We start from the raw sequence: 19,233 nt of genomic DNA, 5'->3' as shown, positions 1-19,233 counted from the left end.
CACAAGGCTCATGAAGAAGACAATGCGTTCAGGTCTCATCCCATAGAGCATCTCCAGGAGGTGGAGGAGACTCCAGTGTCACCCAGCAGACAGCACCTCTACAGGGTTCATGAAGAATACCATGCGTTCAGGTTTCATCCCATAGAGAATCTCCAGGAGGTGGAGGAGAATCCAGTGTCACCCAGCATCTCCACAAGGTTCATGAAGAAGACAATGCGTTCAGGTCTCATCTAATAGAGAATCTCCAGGAGATGGAGTAGACTCCAGTGTCACCCAGCATCTCCACAGGCTTCATGAAGAAGACCATGCGTTCAGGTCTCCTCCCATAGAGAATCTCCAGGTTGCTGGAGGAGAATCCAGTGTCACCCAGCAGACAGCATCTCGACAGCGTTCATGAAGAAGACAATGCGTTCAGGTCTCATCCCATAGAGAATCTCCAGGAGGTTGAGGAGACTCCAGTGTCACCCAGCATCTCCACAAGGTTCATGAAGAAGACAATGCGTTCAGGTCTCATTCCATAGAGAATCTCCAGGAGGTGGAGGAGAATCCAGTGTCACCCAGCAGACAGCATCTCCACAAGGTTCATGAAGAAGACAATGCGTTCAGGTCTCATTCCATAGAGAATCTCCAGGAGGTGGAGGAGAATCCAGTGTCACCCAGCATCTCCAGAGGCTTCATGAAGAAGACAATGCGTTCAGGTCTCATCCCGTAGAGAATCTCCAGGAGGTGGAGGAGAATCCAGTGTCACCCAGCATCTCCACAGGCTTCATGAAGAAGACAATGCGTTCAGGTCTCATCCCATAGAGAATCTCCAGGAGGTGGAGGAGACTCCAGTGTCACCCAGCAGACAGCATCTCCACAGGGTTCATGAAGAAGACAATGCGTTCAGGTCTCATCCCATAGAGAATCTCCAGGAGGTGGAGGAGAATCCAGTGTCACCCAGCAGACAGCATCTTCACAGGCTTCATGAAGAAGACCATGCGTTCAGGTCTCATCCCATAGAGAATCTCCAGGAGGTGGAGGAGAATCCAGTGTCACCCAGCATCTCCACAAGGTTCATGAAGAAGACAATGCGTTCAGGTCTCATCCAATAGAGAATCTCCAGGAGATGGAGTAGACTTCAGTGTCACCCAGCATCTCCAGAGGCTTCATGAAGATGACCATGCGTTCAGGTCTCCTCCCATAGAGAATCTCCAGGTTGCTGGAGGAGAATCCAGTGTCACCCAGCAGACAGCATCTCGACAGCGTTCATGAAGAAGACAATGCGTTCTGGTCTCATCCCATAGAGAATCTCCAGGAGGTGGAGGAGAATCCAGTGTCACCCAGCAGACAGCATCTCCACAGGCTTCATGAAGAAGACAATGCGTTCAGGTCTCATCCAATAGAGAATCTCCAGGAGGTGGAGGAGAATCCAGTGTCACCCAGCAGACAGCATCTCCACAGGCTTCATGAAGAAGACAATGCGTTCAGGTCTCATCCCATAGAGAATCTCCAGGAGGTTGAGGAGACTCCAGTGTCACCCAGCATCTCCACAGGCTTCATGAAGAAGACAATGCGTTCAGGTCTCATCCCATAGAGAATCTTCAGGAGGTGGAGGAGAATCCAGTGTCACCCAGCAGACAGCACTTCCACAAGGTTCATGAAGAAGACAATGCGTTCAGGTCTCATCCCATAGAGCATCTCCAGGAGGTGGAGGAGACTCCAGTGTCACCCAGCAGACAGCACCTCTACAGGGTTCATGAAGAAGACCATGCGTTCAGGTCTCATCCCATAGAGAATCTCCAGGAGGTGGAGGAGAATCCAGTGTCAACCAGCATCTCCACAGGGTTCATGAAGAAGACCATGCGTTCAGGTCTCATCCCATAGAGAATCTCCAGGAGGTGGAGGAGAATCCAGTGTCACCCAGCAGACAGCATCTCCACAGGGTTCATGAAGAAGACAATGCGTTCAGGTCTCATCCCATAGAGAATCTCCAGGAGGTGGAGTAGACTCCAGTGTCACCCAGCAGACAGCATCTCCACAGGCTTCATGAAGAAGACAATGCGTTCAGGTCTCATCCTATAGAGAATCTCCAGGAGGTGGAGGAGAATCCACTGTCACCCAGCATCTCGACAGGGTTCATGAAGAAGACAATGCGTTCAGGTCTCATCCCATAGAGAATCTCCAGGAGGTGGAGGAGAATCCAGTGTCACCCAGCAGACAGCATCTCCACAGGCTTCATGAAGAAGACCATGCGTTCAGGTCTCATCCCATAGAGAATCTCCAGGAGGTGGAGGAGAATCCAGTGTCACCCAGCATCTCCACAAGGTTCATGAAGAAGACAATGCGTTCAGGTCTCATCCAATAGAGAATCTCCAGGAGATGGAGTAGACTCCAGTGTCACCCAGCAGACAGCATCTCCACAGGCTTCATGAAGAAGACCATGCGTTCAGGTCTCCTCCCATAGAGAATCTCCAGGTTGCTGGAGGAGAATCCAGTGTCACCTAGCAGACAGCATCTCGACAGCGTTCATGAAGAAGACAATGCGTTCTGGTCTCATCCCATAGAGAATCTCCAGGAGGTGGAGGAGAATCCAGTGTCACCCAGCATCTCCATAGGGTTCATGAAGAAGACAATGTGTTCAGGTCTCATCCAATAGAGAATCTCCAGGAGGTGGAGGAGAATCCAGTGTCACCCAGCATCTCCACAGGGTTCAGGAAGAAGACAATGCGTTCAGGTCTCATCCCATAGAGAATCTCCAGGAGGTGGAGGAGAATCCAGTGTCACCCAGCATCTCGACAGGGTTCATGAAGAAGACAATGCGTTCAGGTCTCATCCCATAGAGAATCTCCAGGAGGTGGAGGAGAATCCAGTGTCACCCAGCAGACAGCATCTCCACAGGCTTCATGAAGAAGACCATGCGTTCAGGTCTCATCCCATAGAGAATCTCCAGGAGGTGGAGGAGAATCCAGTGTCACCCAGCAGACAGCATCTCCACAGGGTTCATGAAGCAGACAATGCGTTCAGGTCTCATACCATAGAGAATCTCCAGGAGGTGGAGGAGCACACAGTGTCACCAAGCAGACAGCATCTCCACAGGGTTCATGAAGAAGACCATGCGTTCAGGTCTCATCCCATAGAGAATATCCAGGAGGTGGAGGAGAATCCAGTGTCACCCAGCATCTCCACAGGCTTCATGAAGAAGACAATGCGCTCAGGTCTCATCCCATATAGAATCTCCAGGAGGTGGAGGAGAATCCAGTGTCACCTAGCATGTCCACATGCTTCATGAAGAAGACCATGCGTTCAGGTCTCATCCCATAGAGAATATCCAGGAGATGGAGGAGAATCCAGTGTCACCCAGCATCTCCACAGGCTTCATGAAGAAGACCATGCGTTCAGGTCTCATCCCATAGAGAATCTCCAGGAGGTGGAGGAGAATCCAGTGTCACCCAGCAGACAGCATCTCCACATGCTTCATGAAGAAGACAATGCGTTCAGGTCTCATCCCATAGAGAATCTCCAGGAGGTGGAGGAGAATCCAGTGTCACCCAGCATCTCCAGAGGCTTCATGAAGAAGACAATGCGTTCAGGTCTCATCCCATAGAGAATCTCCAGGAGGTGGAGGAGAATCCAGTGTCACCCAGCATCTCCACAGGCTTCATGAAGAAGACAATGCGTTCAGGTCTCATCCCATAGAGAATCTCCAGGAGGTGGAGGAGAATCCAGTGTCACCCAGCATCTCCACAAGGTTCGTGAAGAAGACAATGCGTTCAGGTCTCATCCAATAGAGAATCTCCAGGAGATGGAGTAGACTCTAGTGTCACCCAGCATCTCCACAGGCTTCATGAAGAAGACCATGCGTTCAGGTCTCCTCCCATAGAGAATCTCCAGGTAGCTGGAGGAGAATCCAGTGTCACCCAGCAGACAGCATCTCCACAGGGTTCATGAAGAAGACCATTCGTTCAGGTCTCATCCCATAGAGAATCTCCAGGAGGTGGAGGAGAATCCAGTGTCACCCAGCAGACAGCATCTCCACAGGGTTCAGGAAGAAGACAATGCGTTCAGGTCTCATCCCATAGAGAATCTCCAGGAGGTGGAGGAGAATCCAGTGTCACCCAGCATCTCGACAGGGTTCATGAAGAAGACAATGCGTTCAGGTCTCATCCCATAGAGAATCTCCAGGAGGTGGAGGAGAATCCAGTGTCACCCAGCAGACAGCATCTCCACAGACTTCATGAAGAAGACCATGCGTTCAGGTCTCATCCCATAGAGAATCTCCAGGAGGTGGAGGAGAATCCAGTGTCACCCAGCAGACAGCATCTCCACAGGGTTCATGAAGCAGACAATGCGTTCTGGTCTCATACCATAGAGAATCTCCAGGAGGTGGAGGAGCACACAGTGTCACCAAGCAGACAGCATCTCCACAGGGTTCATGAAGAAGACCATGCGTTCAGGTCTCATCCCATAGAGAATATCCAGGAGGTGGAGGAGAATCCAGTGTCACCCAGCATCTCCACAGGCTTCATGAAGAAGACAATGCGCTCAGGTCTCATCCAATAGAGAATCTCCAGTAGGTGGAGGAGAATCCAGTGTCACCCAGCAGACCGCATCTCCACAGGGTTCATGAAGAAGACAATGCGTTCAGGTCTCATCCCATAGAGAATCTCCAGGAGGTGGAGGAGAATCCAGTGTCACCCAGCAGACAGCATCTCCACAGTCTTCATGAAGAAGACAATGCGTTCAGGTCTCATCCCATAGAGAATCTCCAGGAGGTGGAGGAGAATCCAGTGTCACCCAGCAGACAGCATCTCCACATGCTTCATGAAGAAGACCATGCGTTCAGGTCTCATCCCATAGAGAATATCCAGGAGGTGGAGGAGAATCCAGTGTCACCCAGCATCTCCACAGGCTTCATGAAGAAGACCATGCGTTCAGGTCTCATCCCATAGAGAATCTCCAGGAGGTGGAGGAGAATCCAGTGTCACCCAGCATCTCCACAAGGTTCGTGAAGAAGACAATGCGTTCAGGTCTCATCCAATAGAGAATCTCCAGGAGATGGAGTAGACTCTAGTGTCACCCAGCATCTCCACAGGCTTCATGAAGAAGACCATGTGTTCAGGTCTCATCCCATAGAGAATCTCCAGGTAGCTGGAGGAGAATCCAGTGTCACCCAGCAGACAGCATCTCCACAGGGTTCATGAAGAAGACCATTCGTTCAGGTCTCATCCCATAGAGAATCTCCAGGAGGTGGAGGAGAATCCAGTGTCACCCAGCGTCTCCACAGGCTTCATGAAGAAGACAATGCGTTCAGATCTCATCCCATAGAGAATCTCCAGGAGGTGGAGTAGACTCCAGTGTCACCCAGCAGACAGCATCTCCACAGGCTTCATGAAGAAGACAATGCGTTCAGGTCTCATCCCATAGAGGATCTCCAGGAGGTGGAGGAGAATCCAGTGTCACCCAGCAGACAGCACCTCCACAGGCTTCAAGAAGAAGACAATGCGTTCAGGTCTCATCCAATAGAGAATCTCCAGGAGGTGGAGGAGAATCCAGTGTCACCTAGCATCTCCACAGGCTTCATGAAGAAGACAATGCGTTCAGGTCTCATCCCATAGAGCATCTCCAGGAGGTGGAGGAGACTCCAGTGTCACCCAGCATCTCCACAGGCTTCATGAAGAAGACAATGCGTTCAGGTCTCATCCAATAGAGAATCTCCAGGAGGTGGAGGAGAATCCAGTGTCACCCAGCAGACGGCATCTCCACAGGCTTCATGAAGAAGACCATGCGTTCAGGTCTCATCCCATAGAGAATCTCCAGGAGGTGGAGGAGAATCCAGTGTCACCCAGCATCTCCACAGGCTTCATGAAGAAGACAATGCGCTCAGGTCTCATCCCATAGAGAATCTCCAGGAGGTGGAGGAGAATCCAGTGTCACTCAGCTTCTCCACAGGCTTCATGAAGAAGACAATGCGCTCAGGTCTCATCCCATAGAGAATCTCCAGGAGGTGGAGGAGAATCCAGTGTCACTCAGCAGACACCATCTCCACAAGCTTCATGAAGAAGACAATGCGTTCAGGTCTCATCCCATAGAGAATCTCCAGGAGGTGGAGTAGACTCCAGTGTCACCCAGCAGACAGCATCTCCACAGGGGTCATGAAGAAGACAATGCATTCAGGTCTCATCCAATAGAGAATCTCCAGGAGGTGGAGTAGACTCCAGTGTCACCCAGCATCTCCACAGGCTTCATGAAGAAGACCATGCGTTCAGGTCTCATCCCATAGAGAATCTCCAGGAGGGGGAGGAGAATCCAGTGTCACCCAGCATCTCGACAGGGTTCATGAAGAAGACAATGCGTTCAGGTCTCATCCAATAGAGAATCTCCAGGAGATGGAGTAGACTCCAGTATCACCCAGCATCTCCACAGGCTTCATGAAGAAGACCATGCGTTCAGGTCTCCTCCCATAGAGAATCTCCAGGTAGCTGGAGGAGAATCCAGTGTCACCCAGCAGACAGCATCTCCACATGGTTCATGAAGAAGACCATTCGTTCAGGTCTCATCCCATAGAGAATCTCCAGGAGGTGGAGGAGAATCCAGTGTCACCCAGCAGACAGAATCTCGACAGCGTTCATGAAGAAGACTGCATTCTGGTCTCATCCCATAGAGAATCTCCAGGAGGTGGAGGAGAATCCAGTGTCACCCAGCATCTCCACAGGCTTCATGAAGAAGACAATGCGTTCAGGTCTCATCCCATAGAGAATCTCCAGGAGGTGGAGGAGAATCCAGTGTCACCCAGCACACAGCATCTCCACAGGGATCATGAAGAAGACAATGCGTTCAGGTCTCATCCCATAGAGCATCTCCAGGAGGTGGAGGAGAATCCAGTGTCACCCAGCATCTCCACAAGGTTCATGAAGAAGACAATGCGTTCAGGTCTCATCCCATAGAGAATCTCCAGGAGGTTGAGGAGACTCCAGTGTCACCCAGCATCTCCACAAGGTGCATGAAGAAGACAATGCGTTCAGGTCTCATTCCATAGAGAATCTCCAGGAGTTGGAGGAGAATCCAGTGTCACCCAGCATCTCCAGAGGCTTCATGAAGAAGACAATGAGTTCAGGTCTCATCCCATAGAGAATCTCCAGGAGGTGGAGGAGAATCCAGTGTCACCCAGCATCTCCACAGGCTTCATGAAGAAGACAATGCGTTCAGGTCTCATCCCATAGAGAATCTCCAGGAGGTGGAGGAGAATCCAGTGTCACCCAGCATCTCAACAGGGTTCATGAAGAAGACAATGCGTTCAGGTCTCATCCCATAGAGAATCTCCAGGAGGTGGAGGAGTATCCAGTGTCACCCAGCAGACAGCATCTCCACAGGGTTCATGAAGACAATGCGTTCAGGTCTCATCCCATAGAGAATCTCCAGGAGGTGGAGGAGAATCCAGTGTCACTCAGCATCTCCACAGGGTTCATGAAGAAGACAATGCGTTCAGGTCTCATCCCATAGAGAATCTCCAGGAGGTGGAGGAGAATCCAGTGTCACCCAGCAGACAGCATCTCTACAGAGTTCATGAAGAAGACAATGCGTTCAGGTCTCATCCCATAGAGAATCTCCAGGAGGTGGAGTAGACTCCAGTGTCACCCAGCATCTCCACAGGCTTCATGAAGAAGACCATGCATTCAGGTCTCATCCCATAGAGAATCTCCAGGAGGTGGAGAAGAATCCAGTGTCACCCAGCATCTCCACATGCTTCATGAAGAAGACCATGCGTTCAGGTCTCATCCCATAGAGAATCTCCAGGAGGTGGAGTAGACTCCAGTGTCACCCAGCAGACAGCATCTCCACAGGGGTCATGAAGAAGACAATGCATTCAGGTCTCATCCCATAGAGAATCTCCAGGAGTGGGAGGAGAATCCAGTGTCACCCAGCATCTACAGGGTTCATGAAGAAGACAATGTGTTCAGGTCTCATCCCATAGAGAATCTCCAGGAGGTGGAGGAGAATCCAGTGTCACCCAGCGTCTCCACAAGGTTCATGAAGAAGACAATGCGTTCAGGTCTCATCCAATAGAGAATCTCCAGGAGATGGAGCAGACTCCAGTGTCACCCAGCATCTCCACAGGCTTCATGAAGAAGACCATGCGTTCAGATCTCCTCTCATAGAGAATCTCCAGGTAGCTGGAGGAGAATCCAGTGTCACCCAGCAGACAGCATCTCGACAGCGTTCATGAAGAAGACAATGCGTTCTGGTCTCATCTCATAGAGAATCTCCAGGAGGTGGAGGAGAATCCAGTGTCACCCAGCATCTCCACAGGGTTCATGAAGAAGTCAATGCGTTCAGGTCTCATCCCATAGAGCATCTCCAGGAGGTGGAGGAGACTCCAGTGTCACCCAGCAGACAGCACCTCTACAGGGTTCATGAAGAAGACCATGCGTTCAGGTCTCATCCCATAGAGAATCTCCAGGAGGTGGAGGAGAATCCAGTGTCACCCAGCAGACAGCATCTCCACAGGCTTCATGAAGAAGACAATGCGTTCAGGTCTCATCCCATAGAGAATCTCCAGGAGGTGGAGGAGAATCCAGTGTTACCCAGCAGACAGCATCTCCACAGGCTTCATGAAGAAGACAATGCGTTCAGGTCTCATCCCATAGAGAATCTCCAGGAGGTGGAGGAGAATCCAGTGTCACCCAGCAGACAGCATCTCCACAGGCTTCATGAAGAAGACCATGTGTTCAGGTCTCATCCCATAGAGAATCTCCAGGAGGTGGAGGAGAATCCAGTGTCACCCAGCAGACAGCATCTCCACAGGCTTCATGAAGAAGACCATGTGTTCAGGTCTCATCCCATAGAGAATCTCCAGGAGGTGGAGGAGAATCCAGTGTCACCCAGCATCTCCACTAGGTTCATGAAGAAGACAATGCGTTCAGGTCTCATCCAATAGAGAATCTCCAGGAGATGGAGTAGACTCCAGTGTCACCCAGCATCTCCACAGGCTTCATGAAGAAGACCATGCGTTCAGGTCTCCTCCCATAGAGAATCTCCAGGAGGTGGAGGAGAATCCAGTGTCACCCAGCAGACAGCATCTCCACAGGGTTCATGAAGAAGACAATGCGTTCAGGTCTCATCCCATAGAGAATCTCCAGGAGGTGGAGGAGAATCCAGTGTCACCCAGCATCTCCACAGGCATCATAAAGAAGACCATGCATTCAGGTCTCATCCCATAGAGAATCTCCAGGAGGTGGAGGAGACTCCAGTGTCCCCCAGCAGACAGCATCTCCACATGCTTCATGAAGAAGACCATGCGTTCAGGTCTCATCCCATAGAGAATCTCCAGGAGGTGGAGGAGAATCCAGTGTCACCCAGCATCTCCACAGGGTTCATGAAGAAGACAATGCGTTCAGGTCTCATCCCATAGAGAATCTCCAGGTTGCTGGAGGAGAATCCAGTGTCACCCAGCATCTCCACAGGGTTCATGAAGAAGACAATGCGTTCAGGTCTCATACCATAGAGAATCTCCAGGAGGTGGAGGAGAATCCAGTGTTACCCAGCAGACAGCATCTCCACAGGCTTCATGAAGAAGACAATGCGTTCAGGTCTCATCCCATAGAGCATCTCCAGGAGGTGGAGGAGAATCCAGTGTTACCCAGCAGACAGCATCTCCACAGGCTTCATGAAGAAGACAATGCGTTCAGGTCTCATCCCATAGAGAGTCTCCAGGAGGTGGAGGAGAATCCAGTGTCACCCAGCAGACAGCATCTCCACAAGCTTCATGAAGAAGACCATGCGTTCAGGTCTCATCCCATAGAGAATCTCCAGGAGGTGGAGGAGAATCCAGTGTCACCCAGCATCTCCACAAGGTTCATGAAGAAGACAATGCGTTCAGGTCTCATCCCATAGAGAGTCTCCAGGAGGTGGAGGAGAATCCAGTGTCACCCAGCAGACAGCATCTCCACAGGGTTCATGAAGAAGACAATGCGTTCAGGTCTCATCCCATAGAGAATCTCCAGGAGGTGGAGTAGACTCCAGTGTCACCCAGCATCTCCACAGGCATCATGAAGAAGACCATGCGTTCAGGTCTCATCCCATAGAGAATCTCCAGGAGGTGGAGGAGAATCCAGTGTCACCCAGCAGACAGCATCTCTACAGGGTTCATGAAGAAGACAATGCGTTCAGGTCTCATCCCATAGAGAATCTCCAGGAGGTGGAAGAGACTCCAGTGTCACCCAGCAGACAGCATCTCCACAGGCTTCATGAAGAAGACAATGCGTTCAGGTCTCATCCCATCGAGAATCTCCAGGAGGTGGAGTAGACTCCAGTGTCACCCAGCATCTCCACAGGCTTCATGAAGAAGACCATGCGTTCAGGTCTCATCCCATAGAGAATCTCCAGGAGATGGAGTAGACTCCAGTGTCACCCAGCATCTCCACAGGCTTCATGAAGAAGACCATGCGTTCAGGTCTCCTCCCATAGAGAATCTCCAGGTAGCTGGAGGAGAATCCAGTGTCACCCAGCAGACAGCATCTCGACAGCGTTCATGAAGAAGACAATGCGTTCTGGTCTCATCCAATAGAGAATCTCCAGGAGGTGGAGTAGACTCCAGTGTCACCCAGCAGACAGCATCTCCACAGGGGTCATGAAGAAGACAATGCATTCAGGTCTCATCCAATAGAGAATCTCCAGGAGGTGGAGGAGAATCCAGTGTCACCCAGCATCTCCACAGGCTTCATGAAGAAGACAATGCGTTCAGGTCTCATCCCATAGAGAATCTCCAGGAGGTGGAGGAGAATCCAGTGTCACCCAGCAGACAGCATCTCCACAGGCTTCATGAAGAAGACAATGCATTCAGGTCTCATCCCATAGAGAATCTCCAGGAGGTGGAGGAGAATCCAGTGTCACCCAGCAGACAGCATCTCCACAGGCTTCATGAAGAAGACAATGCGTTCAGGTCTCATCCCATAGAGAATCTCCAGGAGGTGGAGGAGAATCCAGTGTTACCCAGCAGACAGCATCTCCACAGGCTTCATGAAGAAGACAATGCGTTCAGGTCTCATCCCATAGAGAATCTCCAGGAGGTGGAGGAGAATCCAGTGTCACCCAGCAGACAGCATCTCCACAGGCTTCATGAAGAAGACCATGTGTTCAGGTCTCATCCCATAGAGAATCTCCAGGAGGTGGAGGAGAATCCAGTGTCACCCAGCATCTCCACTAGGTTCATGAAGAAGACAATGCGTTCAGGTCTCATCCAATAGAGAATCTCCAGGAGATGGAGTAGACTCCAGTGTCACCCAGCATCTCCACAGGCTTCATGAAGAAGACCATGCGTTCAGGTCTCCTCCCATAGAGAATCTCCAGGAGGTGGAGGAGAATCCAGTGTCACCCAGCAGACAGCATCTCCACAGGGTTCATGAAGAAGACAATGCGTTCAGGTCTCATCCCATAGAGAATCTCCAGGAGGTGGAGGAGAATCCAGTGTCACCCAGCATCTCCACAGGCATCATAAAGAAGACCATGCATTCAGGTCTCATCCCATAGAGAATCTCCAGGAGGTGGAGGAGACTCCAGTGTCCCCCAGCAGACAGCATCTCCACATGCTTCATGAAGAAGACCATGCGTTCAGGTCTCATCCCATAGAGAATCTCCAGGAGGTGGAGGAGAATCCAGTGTCACCCAGCATCTCCACAGGGTTCATGAAGAAGACAATGCGTTCAGGTCTCATCCCATAGAGAATCTCCAGGTTGCTGGAGGAGAATCCAGTGTCACCCAGCATCTCCACAGGGTTCATGAAGAAGACAATGCGTTCAGGTCTCATCCCATAGAGAATCACCAGGAGGTGGAGGAGAATCCAGTGTTACCCAGCAGACAGCATCTCCACAGGCTTCATGAAGAAGACAATGCGTTCAGGTCTCATCCCATAGAGCATCTCCAGGAGGTGGAGGAGAATCCAGTGTTACCCAGCAGACAGCATCTCCACAGGCTTCATGAAGAAGACAATGCGTTCAGGTCTCATCCCATAGAGAGTCTCCAGGAGGTGGAGGAGAATCCAGTGTCACCCAGCAGACAGCATCTCCACAAGCTTCATGAAGAAGACCATGCGTTCAGGTCTCATCCCATAGAGAATCTCCAGGAGGTGGAGGAGAATCCAGTGTCACCCAGCATCTCCACAAGGTTCATGAAGAAGACAATGCGTTCAGGTCTCATCCCATAGAGAGTCTCCAGGAGGTGGAGGAGAATCCAGTGTCACCCAGCAGACAGCATCTCTACAGGGTTCATGAAGAAGACAATGCGTTCAGGTCTCATCCCATAGAGAATCTCCAGGAGGTGGAAGAGACTCCAGTGTCACCCAGCAGACAGCATCTCCACAGGCTTCATGAAGAAGACAATGCGTTCAGGTCTCATCCCATCGAGAATCTCCAGGAGGTGGAGTAGACTCCAGTGTCACCCAGCATCTCCACAGGCTTCATGAAGAAGACCATGCGTTCAGGTCTCATCCCATAGAGAATCTCCAGGAGATGGAGTAGACTCCAGTGTCACCCAGCATCTCCACAGGCTTCATGAAGAAGACCATGCGTTCAGGTCTCCTCCCATAGAGAATCTCCAGGTAGCTGGAGGAGAATCCAGTGTCACCCAGCAGACAGCATCTCGACAGCGTTCATGAAGAAGACAATGCGTTCTGGTCTCATCCAATAGAGAATCTCCAGGAGATGGAGTAGACTCAAGTGTCACCCAGCATCTCCACAAGGTTCATGAAGAAGACCATGCGTTCAGGTCTCATCCCATAGAGAATCTCCAGGAGGTGGAGTAGACTCCAGTGTCACCCAGCAGACAGCATCTCCACAGGGGTCATGAAGAAGACAATGCATTCAGGTCTCATCCAATAGAGAATCTCCAGGAGGTGGAGGAGAATCCAGTGTCACCCAGCATCTCCACAGGCTTCATGAAGAAGACAATGCGTTCAGGTCTCATCCCATAGAGAATCTCCAGGAGGTGGAGGAGAATCCAGTGTCACCCAGCAGACAGCATCTCCACAGGCTTCATGAAGAAGACAATGCATTCAGGTCTCATCCCATAGAGAATCTCCAGGAGGTGGAGGAGAATCCAGTGTCACCCAGCAGACAGCATCTCGACAGCGTTCATGACGAAGACCATGCGTTCAGGTCTCATCCCATAGAGAATCTCCAGGAGGTGGAAGAGAATCCAGTGTCACCCAGCAGACAGCATCTCCACAGGCTTCATGAAGAAGACAATGCGTTCTGGTCTCATCCCATAGAGAATCTCCAGGAGGTGGAGGAGAATCCAGTGTCACCCAGCAGACAGCATCTCCACAGGCTTCATGAAGAAGACCATGCGTTCAGGTCTCATCCCATAGAGAATCTCCAGGAGGTGGAGGAGAATCCAGTGTCACCCAGCAGACAGCATCTCCACTAGGTTCATGAAGAAGACAATGCGTTCAGTTCTCATCCAATAGAGAATCTCCAGGAGATGGAGTAGACTCCAGTGTCACCCAGCATCTCCACAGGCTTCATGAAGAAGACCATGCGTTCAGGTCTCCTCCCATAGAGAATCTCCAGGTAGCTGTAGGAGAATCCAGTGTCACCCAGCAGACAGCATCTCGACAGCGTTCATGAAGAAGACAATGAGTTCTGGTCTCATCCCATAGAGAATCTCCAGGAGGTGGAGGAGAATCCAGTGTCACCCAGCAGACAGCATCTCCAGAGGCTTCATGAAGAAGACAATGCGTTCAGGTCTCATCCCATAGAGAATCTCCAGGAGGTGGAGGAGAATCCAGTGTCACCCAGCATCTCCACAGGCATCATGAAGAAGACCATGCATTCAGGTCTCATCCCATAGAGAATCTCCAGGAGGTGGAGTAGACTCCAGTGTCACCCAGCATCTCCACAGGCTTCATGAAGAAGACCATGCGTTCAGGTCTCATCCCATAGAGAATCTCCAGGTAGCTGGAGGAGAATCCAGTGTCACCCAGCATCTCGACAGGGTTCATGAAGAAGACAATGCGTTCAGGTCTCATCCCATAGAGAATCTCCAGGAGGTGGAGTAGACTCCAGTGTCACCCAGCAGACAGCATCTCCACAGGGTTCATGAAGCAGGCAATGCGTTCAGGTCTCATCCCATAGAGAATCTCCAGGACGTGGAGTAGACTCCAGTGTCACCCAGCATCTCCACAGGCATCATGAAGAAGACCATGCGTTCAGGTCTCATCCCATAGAGAATCTCCAGGTAGCTGGAGGAGAATCCAGTGTCACCCAGCAGACAGCATCTCCACAGGGTTCATGAAGAAGACCATGCGTTCAGGTCTCATCCCATAGAGAATCTCCAGGTAGCTGGAGGAGAATCCAGTGTCACCCAGCAGACAGCATCTCCACAGGGTTCATGAAGAAGACCATTCGTTCAGGTCTCATCCCATAGAGAATCTCCAGGAGGTGGAGGAGAATCCAGTGTCACCCAGCAGACAGCATCTCGACAGCGTTCATGAAGAAGACAATGCGTTCTGGTCTCATCCCATAGAGAATCTCCAGGAGGTGGAGGAGAATCCAGTGTCACCCAGCATCTCCACAGGGTTCATGAAGAAGACAATGCGTTCAGGTCTCATCCCATAGAGAATCTCCAGGAGGTGGAGGAGAATCCAGTGTCACCCAGCAGACAGCACTTCCACAAGGATCATGAAGAAGACAATGCGTTCAGGTCTCATCCCATAGAGCATCTCCAGGAGGTGGAGGAGAATCCAGTGTCACCCAGCAGACAGCATCTCCACAGGCTTCATGAATAAGACAATGCGTTCAGGTCTCATCCCATAGAGAATCTCCAGGAGGTGGAGGAGAATCCAGTGTCACCAAGCATCTCCACAGGCTTCATGAAGAAGACAATGCGTTCAGGTCTCATCCCATAGAGAATCTCCAGGAGGTGGAAGAGAATCCAGTGTCACCCAGCAGACAGCATCTCCACAGGCTTCATGAAGAAGACCATGCGTTCAGGTCTCATCCCATAGAGAATCTCCAGGAGGTGGAGGAGAATCCAGTGTCACCAAGCATCTCAACAGGGTTCATGAAGAAGACAATGCGTTCAGGTCTCATCCCATAGAGAATCTCCAGGAGGTGGAAGAGAATCCAGTGTCACCCAGCAGACAGCATCTCCACAGGCTTCATGAAGAAGACCATGCGTTCAGGTCTCATCCCATAGAGAATCACCAGGAGGTGGAGGAGAATCCAGTGTCACCCAGCATCTCCACTAGGTTCATGAAGAAGACAATGCGTTCAGTTCTCATCCAATAGAGAATCTCCAGGAGATGGAGTAGACTCCAGTGTCACCCAGCATCTCCACAGGCTTCATGAAGAAGACCATGCGTTCAGGTCTCCTCCCATAGAGAATCTCCAGGTAGCTGGAGGAGAATCCAGTGTCACCCAGCATCTCCACAGGCTTCATGAAGAAGACCATGCGTTCAGGTCTCATCCCATAGAGAATCTCCAGGAGGTGGAGGAGAATCCAGTGTCACCAAGCATCTCAACAGGGTTCATGAAGAAGACAATGCGTTCAGGTCTCATCCCATAGAGAATCTCCAGGAGGTGGAAGAGAATCCAGTGTCACCCAGCAGACAGCATCTCCACAGGCTTCATGAAGAAGACCATGCGTTCAGGTCTCATCCCATAGAGAATCACCAGGAGGTGGAGGAGAATCCAGTGTCACCCAGCATCTCCACTAGGTTCATGAAGAAGACAATGCGTTCAGTTCTCATCCAATAGAGAATCTCCAGGAGATGGAGTAGACTCCAGTGTCACCCAGCATCTCCACAGGCTTCATGAAGAAGACCATGCGTTCAGGTCTCCTCCCATAGAGAATCTCCAGGTAGCTGGAGGAGAATCCAGTGTCACCCAGCAGACAGCATCTCGACAGCGTTCATGAAGAAGACAATGCGTTCTGGTCTCATCCCATAGAGAATCTCCAGGAGGTGGAGGAGAATCCAGTGTCAACCAGCAGACAGCACCTCCACAGGGGTCATGAAGAAGACAATGCGTTCAGGTCTCATCCCATAGAGAATCTCCAGGAGGTGGAGGAGAATCCAGTGTCACCCAGCATCTCCACAGGGTTCATGAAGAAGACAATGCGTTCAGGTCTCATCCCATAGAGAATCTCCAGGAGGTGGAGGAGAATCCAGTGTCACCTAGCAGACAGCATCTCGACAGGGTTCATGAAAAAGACAATGCGTTCAGGTCTCATCCCATAGAGAATCTCCAGGAGGTGGAGGAGAATCCAGTGTCACCCAGCAGACAGCATCTCCACAGGGTTCCTGAATAAGACAATGCGTTCAGGTCTCATCCCATAGAGAATCTCCAGGAGGTGGAGGAGAAACCAGTGTCACCCAGCATCTCCACAGGGTTCCTGAATAAGACAATGCGTTCAGGTCTCATCCCATAGAGAATCTCCAGGAGGTGGAGGAGAATCCAGTGTCACCCAGCAGACAGCATCTCCACAGGGTTCATGAAGAATACAATGCATTCAGGTCTCATCCCATAGAGAATCTCCAGGAGGTGGAGGAGAATCCAGTGTCACCCAGCATCTCCACAGCCTTCATGAAGAAGACCATGCGTTCAGGTCTCATCCCATAGAGAATCTCCAGGAGGTGGAGGAGAATCCAGTGTTACCCAGCAGACAGCATCTCCACAGGCATCATGAAGAAGACCATGCGTTCAGGTCTCATCCCATAGAGAATCTCCAGGAGGTGGAGTAGACTCCAGTGTCACCCAGCAGACAGCATCTCCACAGGCATCATGAAGAAGACCATGCGTTCAGGTCTCATCCCATAGAGAATCTCCAGGAGGTGGAGTAGACTCCAGTGTCACCCAGCAGACCGCATCTCCACAGGCTTCATGAAGAAGACCATGTGTTCAGGTCTCATCCCATAGAGAATCTCCAGGAGGTGGAAGAGAATCCAGTGTCACCCAGCAGACAGCATCTCCACAGGCTTCATGAAGAAGACCATGCGTTCAGGTCTCATCCCATAGAGAATCTCCAGGAGGTGGAGGAGAATCCAGTGTCACCAAGCATCTCAACAGGGTTCATGAAGAAGACAATGCGTTCAGGTCTCATCCCATAGAGAATCTCCAGGAGGTGGAAGAGAATCCAGTGTCACCCAGCAGACAGCATCTCCACAGGGGTCATGAAGAAGACAATGCATTCAGGTCTCATCCAATAGAGAATCTCCAGGAGGTGGAGTAGACTCCAGTGTCACCCAGCATCTCCACAGGCTTCATGAAGAAGACAATGCGTTCAGGTCTCATCCCATAGAGAATCTCCAGGAGGTGGAGGAGAATCCAGTGGCACCCAGCGTCTCCACAAGGTTCATGAAGAAGACAATGCGTTCAGGTCTCATCCCATAGAGAATCTCCAGGAGGTTGAGGAGACTCCAGTGTCACCCAGCATCTCCACAAGGTTCATGAAGAAGACAATGCGTTCAGGTCTCATCCCATAGAGAATCTCCAGGAGGTGGAGGAGAATCCAGTGTCACCCAGCAGACAGCATCTCCACAGGGTTCATGAAGAAGACAATGCGTTCAGGTCTCATCCCATAGAGAATCTCCAGGACGTGGAGTAGACTCCAGTGTCACCCAGCATCTCCACAGGCATCATGAAGAAGACCATGCGTTCAGGTCTCATCCCATAGAGAATCTCCAGGAGGTGGAGTAGACTCCAGTGTCACCCAGCAGACAGCATCTCCACAGGGTTCATGAAGAAGACCATGCGTTCAGGTCTCATCCCATAGAGAATCTCCAGGTAGCTGGAGGAGAATCCAGTGTCACCCAGCAGACAGCATCTCCACAGGGTTCATGAAGAAGACCATTCGTTCAGGTCTCATCCCATAGAGAATCTCCAGGAGGTGGAGGAGAATCCAGTGTCACCCAGCAGACAGCATCTCGACAGCGTTCATGAAGAAGACAATGCGTTCTGGTCTCATCCCATAGAGAATCTCCAGGAGGTGGAGGAGAATCCAGTGTCACTCAGCAGACAGCATCTCCACAGGGTTCATGAAGAAGACAATGCGTTCAGGTCTCATCCCATAGAGAATCTCCAGGAGGTGGAGGAGAATCCAGTGTCACCCAGCAGACAGCACTTCCACAAGGATCATGAAGAAGACAATGCGTTCAGGTCTCATCCCATAGAGCATCTCCAGGAGGTGGAGGAGAATCCAGTGTCACCCAGCAGACAGCATCTCCACAGGCTTCATGAATAAGACAATGCGTTCAGGTCTCATCCCATAGAGAATCTCCAGGAGGTGGAGGAGAATCCAGTGTCACCAAGCATCTCCACAGGCTTCATGAAGAAGACAATGCGTTCAGGTCTCATCCCATAGAGAATCTCCAGGAGGTGGAAGAGAATCCAGTGTCACCCAGCAGACAGCATCTCCACAGGCTTCATGAAGAAGACCATGCGTTCAGGTCTCATCCCATAGAGAATCTCCAGGAGGTGGAGGAGAATCCAGTGTCACCAAGCATCTCAACAGGGTTCATGAAGAAGACAATGCGTTCAGGTCTCATCCCATAGAGAATCTCCAGGAGGTGGAAGAGAATCCAGTGTCACCCAGCAGACAGCATCTCCACAGGCTTCATGAAGAAGACCATGCGTTCAGGTCTCATCCCATAGAGAATCACCAGGAGGTGGAGGAGAATCCAGTGTCACCCAGCATCTCCACTAGGTTCATGAAGAAGACAATGCGTTCAGTTCTCATCCAATAGAGAATCTCCAGGAGATGGAGTAGACTCCAGTGTCACCCAGCATCTCCACAGGCTTCATGAAGAAGACCATGCGTTCAGGTCTCCTCCCATAGAGAATCTCCAGGTAGCTGGAGGAGAATCCAGTGTCACCCAGCATCTCCACAGGCTTCATGAAGAAGACCATGCGTTCAGGTCTCATCCCATAGAGAATCTCCAGGAGGTGGAGGAGAATCCAGTGTCACCAAGCATCTCAACAGGGTTCATGAAGAAGACAATGCGTTCAGGTCTCATCCCATAGAGAATCTCCAGGAGGTGGAAGAGAATCCAGTGTCACCCAGCAGACAGCATCTCCACAGGCTTCATGAAGAAGACCATGCGTTCAGGTCTCATCCCATAGAGAATCACCAGGAGGTGGAGGAGAATCCAGTGTCACCCAGCATCTCCACTAGGTTCATGAAGAAGACAATGCGTTCAGTTCTCATCCAATAGAGAATCTCCAGGAGATGGAGTAGACTCCAGTGTCACCCAGCATCTCC

The sequence above is a fragment of the Rhinoderma darwinii genome (assembly GCF_050947455.1).
Source record: "Rhinoderma darwinii isolate aRhiDar2 chromosome 3 unlocalized genomic scaffold, aRhiDar2.hap1 SUPER_3_unloc_3, whole genome shotgun sequence".
NCBI classification, from domain to species: domain Eukaryota; kingdom Metazoa; phylum Chordata; class Amphibia; order Anura; family Rhinodermatidae; genus Rhinoderma; species Rhinoderma darwinii.
The sequence above is the reverse complement of the archived record's forward strand: the minus strand, read 5'-3'. Positions refer to the sequence as shown.